This window comes from Schistocerca piceifrons, unplaced genomic scaffold, assembly GCF_021461385.2.
Source record: "Schistocerca piceifrons isolate TAMUIC-IGC-003096 unplaced genomic scaffold, iqSchPice1.1 HiC_scaffold_25, whole genome shotgun sequence".
In the NCBI taxonomy this organism is placed as follows: Eukaryota; Metazoa; Arthropoda; class Insecta; order Orthoptera; family Acrididae; genus Schistocerca; species Schistocerca piceifrons.
Genome location: NW_025728444.1, coordinates 1 through 10,000, shown reverse-complemented (window position 1 = coordinate 10,000; position 10,000 = coordinate 1). Strand labels below are relative to the sequence as shown.

General features: G+C 57.8%; 2 non-coding genes and 1 pseudogene across 2 annotated transcripts; all 3 read right to left on the bottom strand.

The window, feature by feature from the left end:
- LOC124743666 overlaps positions 1-4,078 on the bottom strand; it is a 7,959-nt pseudogene extending 3,881 nt beyond the window's left edge.
- A 190-nt stretch (positions 4,079-4,268) lies between these two features.
- Positions 4,269-4,423, bottom strand: LOC124743653. Its single transcript, XR_007010501.1, has one exon. It is a non-coding gene; the product is annotated as a 5.8S ribosomal RNA (ribosomal RNA).
- Positions 4,424-4,775: 352 nt separating this feature from the next.
- Positions 4,776-6,686, bottom strand: LOC124743659. The gene has a single exon (XR_007010506.1). It is a non-coding gene; the product is annotated as a small subunit ribosomal RNA (ribosomal RNA).
- Between the last annotated feature and the right edge of the window lie 3,314 nt (positions 6,687-10,000).

The following is a 10,000-nucleotide window of genomic DNA, read 5'->3' as shown; positions in this document are numbered from 1 at the left end:
AGAAGTCCAGCAGACCGGGGATGTCGGGTGGCGGCTGCAGCAGGGTGCCGTCCAGCAAGCCGCGCACGCAACGTGCACGCGACCTACGGAAGGCGTCCTGTGTGCGCGCGTATTCCCAGCGGCGCCGCTTGCGCTTCTGCAGCGGCGGGGCGGCAGGCGGCCGCTTGGATGATTGGCGCGGCCGCTGTGTCCTGGTGATCGACCTCTCCCCCCCTGGACCCGACCGACGCAAGGGCATCCGGGAGCATGCCCAGGATGACATCGGGCGGCGTGCCCCGCCCCAGACCAATGACTCGATCCAGGGCAGAGAAACGCTGGGCGGAAGCAGGTAGCCCCGCCAGATGCTCCCAGATGGCGGCGTCAGTCGGCCCCTCCGGCGGCGGCCCGGTGGTGTCGGCCGCGAAGTCCTCGGCTGCGTCGACGGGCGGCGCAGCGGCCTCGCCCGCGTCAGGCAGCGAGCTCGCTGCTCCACGGCGGGACGCCGGCTCTTCGCCCCGACCGATCTCAAGTGCCTCCATGAATTGGCGGACGAGCTGCTTGTGGGCAGCTTGCCGCCGTCGGCACTTGATTGCCTCAAGCGTTCGGTCGGGGAACATCCTGGTAAGTTCTTGATTTACAAAGAAGAACCGGGCGTCCCTCTCAAGGAACAGTTCGGCCTCTGCCTTGGCGAGCGACAGGACTTCTTCCTCCGTCCACCTCGCGCGATGCCTCTCCGTCACGATCTCAGCGTTGGCGGCCGCAGGGTGTTGGCGGCGGCGATGGACCCCGAGACCGTTCTTCGTGGTAAAAGTGCGGTGGCACTCACTGCAAGCAAAGGGAGCTACACAAACTATCGCATTTTCGTTACGGCCGGTTGGCCGGATAGGTGCTGGGGGTAGCTGGGGTGGCACCTTCAGCGGAAGGGCCACCATCTCTTGTTTCTTGTCGGCTGCCCCCCAACTATAAAGGGATAATGCGAGGGGGGGCTGGTAACCCCCCCCAAGCCCCTGGTGCGGTCTTCCACTCTGCGAAAATCAGCGGGCCCACGAGAAGGGGAGAAGACCGCAGGAGAGGAGAGGCTAAGAGGGCTAGGCCCATGTATTGCGCATCACTCTCCCTGTAACTATAACCCAAGGAAGGCACCTCGCAGCAGCAGCACGACTACATCAAGACCGCACTTCGAAAAGCCAAGTCCGGATGCAGCCACACCGCCGCCACTTGGCCACCTTAAGAGAGTCATAGTTACTCCCGCTTGCTTGAATTTCTTCACGTTGACATTCAGAGCACTGGGCAGAAATCACATTGCGTCAACACCCGCTAGGGCCATCGCAATGCTTTGTTTTAATTAGACAGTCGGATTCCCCCAGTCCGTGCCAGTTCTGAGTTGATCGTTGAATGGCGGCCGAAGAGAATCCGCGCACCCGCGCGCCCCCGGAGGAGCACGCTAAGGCGGACGCGGCCTCGCAGCAAGGAAGATCCGTGGGAGGCCAAGGCACGGGACCCGAGCTCGGATCCTGCACGCAGGTTGAAGCACCGGGGCGCGAACGCCGCGCAGGCGCGCGCATCCTGCACCGCCGGCCAGCACGAGGCCGACCAACGGCGAGAGCAGACCACGCCCGCGCTAAACGCCCGCACTTACCGGCACCCCTACGGCACTCACCTCGCCCAGGCCCGGCACGTTAGCGCTGACCCACTTCCCGACCAAGCCCGACACGCCCCGATCCTCAGAGCCAATCCTTATCCCGAAGTTACGGATCCAATTTGCCGACTTCCCTTACCTACATTATTCTATCGACTAGAGGCTCTTCACCTTGGAGACCTGCTGCGGATATGGGTACGAACCGGCGCGACACCTCCACGTGGCCCCTCTCCCGGATTTTCAAGGTCCGAGGGGAAGATCGGGACACCGCCGCAACTGCGGTGCTCTTCGCGTTCCAAACCCTATCTCCCTGCTAGAGGATTCCAGGGAACTCGAACGCTCATGCAGAAAAGAAAACTCTTCCCCGATCTCCCGACGGCGTCTCCGGGTCCTTTTGGGTTACCCCGACGAGCATCTCTAAAAGAGGGGCCCGACTTGTATCGGTTCCGCTGCCGGGTTCCGGAATAGGAACCGGATTCCCTTTCGCCCAACGGGGGCCAGCACAAAGCGCATCATGCTATGACGGCCCCCATCAACATCGGATTTCTCCTAGGGCTTAGGATCGACTGACTCGTGTGCAACGGCTGTTCACACGAAACCCTTCTCCGCGTCAGCCCTCCAGGGCCTCGCTGGAGTATTTGCTACTACCACCAAGATCTGCACCGACGGCGGCTCCAGGCAGGCTCACGCCCAGACCCTTCTGCGCCCACCGCCGCGACCCTCCTACTCGTCAGGGCTTCGCGGCCGGCCGCAAGGACCGCAGACTGCCATGACTGGACGGCCGAGTATAGGCACGACGCTTCAGCGCCATCCATTTTCAGGGCTAGTTGCTTCGGCAGGTGAGTTGTTACACACTCCTTAGCGGATTCCGACTTCCATGGCCACCGTCCTGCTGTCTTAAGCAACCAACGCCTTTCATGGTTTCCCATGAGCGTCGATTCGGGCGCCTTAACTCGGCGTTTTGGTTCATCCCACAGCGCCAGTTCTGCTTACCAAAAGTGGCCCACTTGGCACTCCGATCCGAGTCGTTTGCTCGCGGCTTCAGCATATCAAGCAAGCCGGAGATCTCACCCATTTAAAGTTTGAGAATAGGTTGAGGTCGTTTCGGCCCCAAGGCCTCTAATCATTCGCTTTACGGATGAGACTCGTACGAGCACCAGCTATCCTGAGGGAAACTTCGGAGGGAACCAGCTACTAGATGGTTCGATTAGTCTTTCGCCCCTATACCCAGCTCCGACGATCGATTTGCACGTCAGAATCGCTACGGACCTCCATCAGGGTTTCCCCTGACTTCGTCCTGGCCAGGCATAGTTCACCATCTTTCGGGTCCCCAACGTGTACGCTCTAGGTGCGCCTCACCTCGCAATGAGGACGAGACGCCCCGGGAGTGCGGAGGCCGCCGCCCCGTGAAGGGCGGGGAAGCCCCATCCTCCCTCGGCCCGCGCAAGGCGAGACCTTCACTTTCATTACGCCTTTAGGTTTCGTACAGCCCAATGACTCGCGCACATGTTAGACTCCTTGGTCCGTGTTTCAAGACGGGTCGTGAAATTGTCCAAAGCTGAAGCGCCGCTGACGGGAGCGATTATTCCGCCCGAGAGCATCCCCGAGCCAACAGCGGCGCGGGTCCGGGGCCGGGCCAGGTAGGTCCGTCATCCGGGAAGAACCGCGCGCGCTTGCCGGGAGCCCGAGCGCCCAAAGGGGCGAATCGACTCCTCCAGATATACCGCCGGGCAGCCAGCCAGGACACCGGGGCTCTGCCCAACAGACGCGAACCGAGGCCCGCGGAAGGACAGGCTGCGCACCCGGGCCGTAGGCCGGCACCCAGCGGGTCGCGACGTCCTACTAGGGGAGAAGTGCGGCCCACCGCACACCGGAACGGCCCCACCCCGCGGCGAGTGGAAAGGCAACCGGACACGACCCCGCCGCGGATTGCTCCGCGCGGGCGGCCGGCCCCATCTGCCGAGGGCGGAGGCCAGTGGCCGGATGGGCGTGAATCTCACCCGTTCGACCTTTCGGACTTCTCACGTTTACCCCAGAACGGTTTCACGTACTTTTGAACTCTCTCTTCAAAGTTCTTTTCAACTTTCCCTCACGGTACTTGTTCGCTATCGGTCTCGTGGTCATATTTAGTCTCAGATGGAGTTTACCACCCACTTGGAGCTGCACTCTCAAGCAACCCGACTCGAAGGAGAGGTCCCGCCGACGCTCGCACCGGCCGCTACGGGCCTGGCACCCTCTACGGGCCGTGGCTCATTCAAGTTGGACTTGGGCTCGGCGCGAGGCGTCGGGGTAGTGGACCCTCCCAAACACCACATGCCACGACAGGCGGCAGCCTGCGGGGTTCGGTGCTGGACTCTTCCCTGTTCGCTCGCCGCTACTGGGGGAATCCTTGTTAGTTTCTTTTCCTCCGCTTAGTAATATGCTTAAATTCAGCGGGTAGTCTCGCCTGCTCTGAGGTCGTTGTACGAGGTGTCGCACGCCACACCGCCAGCCGGCTGTGCACGCTACCGAGAAAGTACCGGTATGCGAACCGCCAGGCGACGGGCGCGCATCGCACGTTTGAGGAGACGCGGCCGGCCCCCACAGGGCGGCCGCGACACTCCCAGGTCTGCGAAGCGGGGCAAACGCCGCGCGCTTCAGTATACGTAGCCGACCCTCAGCCAGACGTGGCCCGGGAACGGAATCCATGGACCGCAATGTGCGTTCGAAACGTCGATGTTCATGTGTCCTGCAGTTCACATGTCGACGCGCAATTTGCTGCGTTCTTCATCGACCCACGAGCCGAGTGATCCACCGTCCTGGGGTGATCTTTTCTCAGTTTCCGCCGTCTCTTTCGAGACGGTCGCATAGGCGGGAGTGAGGCGTGTGGCGGCCCCTGTTCCAGCGTTCTGTGTCCAACGGCCTCACGGCCGACGGGCGTCGTACGGCTCCACACCGGAGCGGACAGGCACTCGGGCGAAAGTCATTCAAAACCGGCGCCAGGCGCCAGGTGCCGCAGGCCAGCCGCTCCAGCGCTTCAGCGCTCGTACCACACAACATTGCCGCTAGTTTTGAGAGGCACGCGTGGTTCCGCACGCGGCGCACGGCTACGGCGAGCCGTACAGGTAGCGTGTTGCGCGACACGACACGCACATCGAAAGACATGCAGTCTAGTCGGTAATGATCCTTCCGCAGGTTCACCTACGGAAACCTTGTTACGACTTTTACTTCCTCTAAATGATCAAGTTTGGTCATCTTTCCGGTAGCATCGGCAACGACAGAGTCAATGCCGCGTACCAGTCCGAAGACCTCACTAAATCATTCAATCGGTAGTAGCGACGGGCGGTGTGTACAAAGGGCAGGGACGTAATCAACGCGAGCTTATGACTCGCGCTTACTGGGAATTCCTCGTTCATGGGGAACAATTGCAAGCCCCAATCCCTAGCACGAAGGAGGTTCAGCGGGTTACCCCGACCTTTCGGCCTAGGAAGACACGCTGATTCCTTCAGTGTAGCGCGCGTGCGGCCCAGAACATCTAAGGGCATCACAGACCTGTTATTGCTCAATCTCGTGCGGCTAGAAGCCGCCTGTCCCTCTAAGAAGAAAAGTAATCGCTGACAGCACGAAGGATGTCACGCGACTAGTTAGCAGGCTAGAGTCTCGTTCGTTATCGGAATTAACCAGACAAATCGCTCCACCAACTAAGAACGGCCATGCACCACCACCCACCGAATCAAGAAAGAGCTATCAATCTGTCAATCCTTCCGGTGTCCGGGCCTGGTGAGGTTTCCCGTGTTGAGTCAAATTAAGCCGCAGGCTCCACTCCTGGTGGTGCCCTTCCGTCAATTCCTTTAAGTTTCAGCTTTGCAACCATACTTCCCCCGGAACCCAAAAGCTTTGGTTTCCCGGAGGCTGCCCGCCGAGTCATCGGAGGAACTGCGGCGGATCGCTGGCTGGCATCGTTTATGGTTAGAACTAGGGCGGTATCTGATCGCCTTCGAACCTCTAACTTTCGTTCTTGATTAATGAAAACATACTTGGCAAATGCTTTCGCTTCTGTTCGTCTTGCGACGATCCAAGAATTTCACCTCTAACGTCGCAATACGAATGCCCCCGCCTGTCCCTATTAATCATTACCTCGGGTTCCGAAAACCAACAAAATAGAACCGAGGTCCTATTCCATTATTCCATGCACACAGTATTCAGGCGGGCTTGCCTGCTTTAAGCACTCTAATTTGTTCAAAGTAAACGTGCCGGCCCACCGAGACACTCAATAAAGAGCACCCTGGTAGGATTTCAACGGGGTCCGCCTCGGGACGCACGAGCACGCACGAGGCGGTCGCACGCCTTCAGCTCGCCCCACCGGCAGGACGTCCCACGATACATGCCAGTTAAACACCGACGGGCGGTGAACCAACAGCGTGGGACACAAATCCAACTACGAGCTTTTTAACCGCAACAACTTTAATATACGCTATTGGAGCTGGAATTACCGCGGCTGCTGGCACCAGACTTGCCCTCCAATAGATACTCGTTAAAGGATTTAAAGTGTACTCATTCCGATTACGGGGCCTCGGATGAGTCCCGTATCGTTATTTTTCGTCACTACCTCCCCGTGCCGGGAGTGGGTAATTTGCGCGCCTGCTGCCTTCCTTGGATGTGGTAGCCGTTTCTCAGGCTCCCTCTCCGGAATCGAACCCTGATTCCCCGTTACCCGTTACAACCATGGTAGGCGCAGAACCTACCATCGACAGTTGATAAGGCAGACATTTGAAAGATGCGTCGCCGGTACGAGGACCGTGCGATCAGCCCAAAGTTATTCAGAGTCACCAAGGCAAACGGACCGGACGAGCCGACCGATTGGTTTTGATCTAATAAAAGCGTCCCTTCCATCTCTGGTCGGGACTCTGTTTGCATGTATTAGCTCTAGAATTACCACAGTTATCCAAGTAACGTGGGTACGATCTAAGGAACCATAACTGATTTAATGAGCCATTCGCGGGTTTCACCTTAATGCGGCTTGTACTGAGACATGCATGGCTTAATCTTTGAGACAAGCATATGGACTACTGGCAGGATCAACCAGGGAGCTGCGTCAACTAGAGCTGAGCAAGCCGGCCGCCCGGGAGTGTGTCCCGGGGGGCCCGCGCGAACACGCAAGCGTCCGCTCAATCATTCTGCAAACAGGAGGAGGCTGAGCTCCCCTGCACAATACAACCTCGAAACCCTCTCAGGTCCCGGCGGCGCGCAGCGCCGTCCCAAGTACTTGGTCGGGTTCGAGAGAGGCGCAATCGCCCGGAGTTAGGCGAGTAGACGCTTTCGGTGCGACCACCCGTGCTCCCAACTGAGCTTGCCGCTGCCGACAGAGGCCCGGGAGCGTGCTGTCGTGGCATTGCCGGCGGGAGACAACACGCGCCACCTACGGTGACCGGCAGCTCCAACGCCAGCCGCCACAGAAGGACAAAAGCCCCACTTGGGTGCCGAAGCGAACTCTCCCAGCACAGCGCACGCGCCAACACATCCGCACAGCTGCGATACAAACCACCAGCGAGAACCGCTGGGGCGACCGAGCAGCAGACGGCGTCGCGGCGCCGAGCGCCGGGCGGCGGCGCATCCTCAACGCACACAGTCCTCAATCGGACCAGCACACTGAAGATGTCCACCGCGCTTCGCACCGGGCCCGCGAGGACCTACTTTGGCCGCACGGCGCCGCGCGCAGGGTGCGCCGGCGCGCAGCTGCGACGCCCTGCCGCGTCCGTCGGCCGGCGCGCCTGCCACTGGCCGCCCCCACCAGCCGGCTGTAGCGCGTGCGCCCACGCACCGCGCGGCCAGCACGCCGGGAGGCGCCCCCTCACCGGCCGGGGACGGTCCCACCCAGCCACCGCCGCGTATCGCTTCACACCCAGATGCCGTTCAGTTTCGTCGGCATGGTGGGTATCGCTGGAACAACCGGTTAGTACCTCAACCTATCGTCGCCATCACCGATTCACCCCTAGCGAGAACAACCGCACCACAACAGGTTACCATTTGTTCATTTGCGTAACTTCACCAGAAAACGCAGGCGTCCATCGCCATTTGCAACTTCAACGATTATTGCATGCCTGTGTCAGGTGTCACGCCACACTACGTCTGCCCACATACACGCAACAAAATGTGCACGCCTAGACAATACGTGGAAGGTGGCCCCCGTACGTATGCGATGTCCATTGCTCGAACGACTGTCAACCGGCCTCTGTAGCATGTCGCAGATATGGAACGCGGTGCACCCATGCCATCACGGTGTGTGAGGAGAGACGACTAGGTCCGAATACATCAACAGACAGCTCATGCTGATCGCCATCCACGGCGTCCGTTCCTCCCACACGTCTCTATGGCGTACCACACTGCAATCCAGCTCTCATAGGGAGACGACACGTAGCTGCGTGCACAATATTTGCACTGTATGGTCCGCCGTTTTTGGGCGCAGTCGTTGTGCGGTCACACATGTGCCACGATGTATCATTCAGTACATAAGGACGAATGTGCAGTACAGATTGTGGGTTCACGCGTACGACATCAGCGGACAGTTGACACAGGCCGCACCACAACGTAGCCTGAGTACGTCCGCATGCGAAGGGCATTGAACATGCAAACTTCTCACCAACCAGCTTGCGAAGGCAGGGGGCAAGGTGGGGACGTGGGGAGGGGCGGCATGTACGTCCTGCTGCCATCCACATTACAGTGTACAGCAGGAGCATGTGGAAAGTGAGCAAGACTTGCAAGGTGTTTAACATGAAGCGATACACAGGGGTGCGGGCAGTGCGAGTAGCGAACTATATTGCGAGGGTTGCGGGGTGGGCAACACTACAGTAATTGAACGAGTCGTATAACAATTACAGAGCAGGTTTAGGCGACAACGTGGGTTACGTTAAGGGCGACAACATGGGTTAGGTTAAGGCACAACATGGGTTAGGTTAAGGCACAACATGGGTTAGGTTAAGGCACAACATGGGTTAGGTTAAGGCACAACATGGGTTAGGTTAAGGCACAACATGGGTTAGGTTTAAGGCACAACATGGGTTAGGTTAAGGCACAACATGGGTTAGGTTAAGGCACAACATGGGTTAGGTTGAGGCACAACATGGGTTAGGTTAAGGCACAACATGGGTTAGGTTGAGGCACAACATGGGTTAGGTTGAGGCACAACATGGGTTAGGTTGAGGCACAAACATGGGTTAGGTTAAGGTACAACATGGGTTAGGTTAAGGTACAACATGGGTTAGGTTAAGGTACAACATGGGTTAGGTTAAGGTACAACATGGGTTAGGTTAAGGTACAACATGGGGTTTAGGTTAAGGTACAACATAGGTTAGTTAAGGTACAACATAGGTTAGGTTAAGGTACAACATAGGTTAGGTTAAGGTACAACATAGGTTAGGTTAAGGTACAACATAGGTTAGGTTAAGGTACAACATAGGTTAGGTTAAGGTACAACATAGGTTAGGTTAGGTTAGGTTAGGTTACACGTTGTTGTACGGAAAGGTGTAGGGGGGGGGGGGGGGCGGGGGCGGGCAGGTTCGGTTGATAGTGATTATAGTAAGTGAATGCTTGTGACATGATCAGATTTGTCACGTCAGGATGCACCTTTGGCTTATTAGAGGCGGCGCTCCAATTCTATGCTTGTGTGAACTGTGTCTTTGACTCATGTCATTGTTTGTGCGCTGTGACAGGAGGGTACTATTGTGATGTTGGGTGCACCGTTGTATAGGACATGTGTGGGTGTTGGTGCCTGGTCTGCGCAATGGTGGATGTCGAAAGGCTGGGATATTGTATTTTCCGCACGGACCTCCTGGTCTGGTTGTGATAGTGTGGATTGTGTAATGTGGCGGAGAAGATGCACTGGATGTTGTTCCATGCTGGTGCTTACATATTGTATGTGCGCCTGTTAGAAGCAGAGAGTGGTGCGTGATCAGAGTGTCTGGCTGACGTGTGGTTCCCATTTTGGGCAGACTCTTTCAGCATGTATACGGACAGTTGTGTATATTTGCTGTAGTTTGATGGCTCTGCATTGATTACTAATCAGCGCCGTGTGTACGGGTAATCTGGTTCCAGTCCAAAATGTTCCATCTGTGTACATTAGTGACAAAGACTCCCCCCATGCAGTGGGGGCTCGGTCTGTTATAACTCTTCCGCGTAATATATTTGCCCCACGTTTTTGCGACTGCGAGTGCGAGTGCAACGCGCATGGGGACCGACATGCTGATGGCTCGGTATCGGACGCCGTACAGTGAGCAACGCGATCGCGTCTCTCGCTCGTAAGTGGTACAGGTCGCGGCTCATGTATACGGACAGCGGGGAATGTCGCATATTGGAAATAACTCTTCATGAAACGCAAGTTATAGGGTGGATTGCACTTTACGAGTG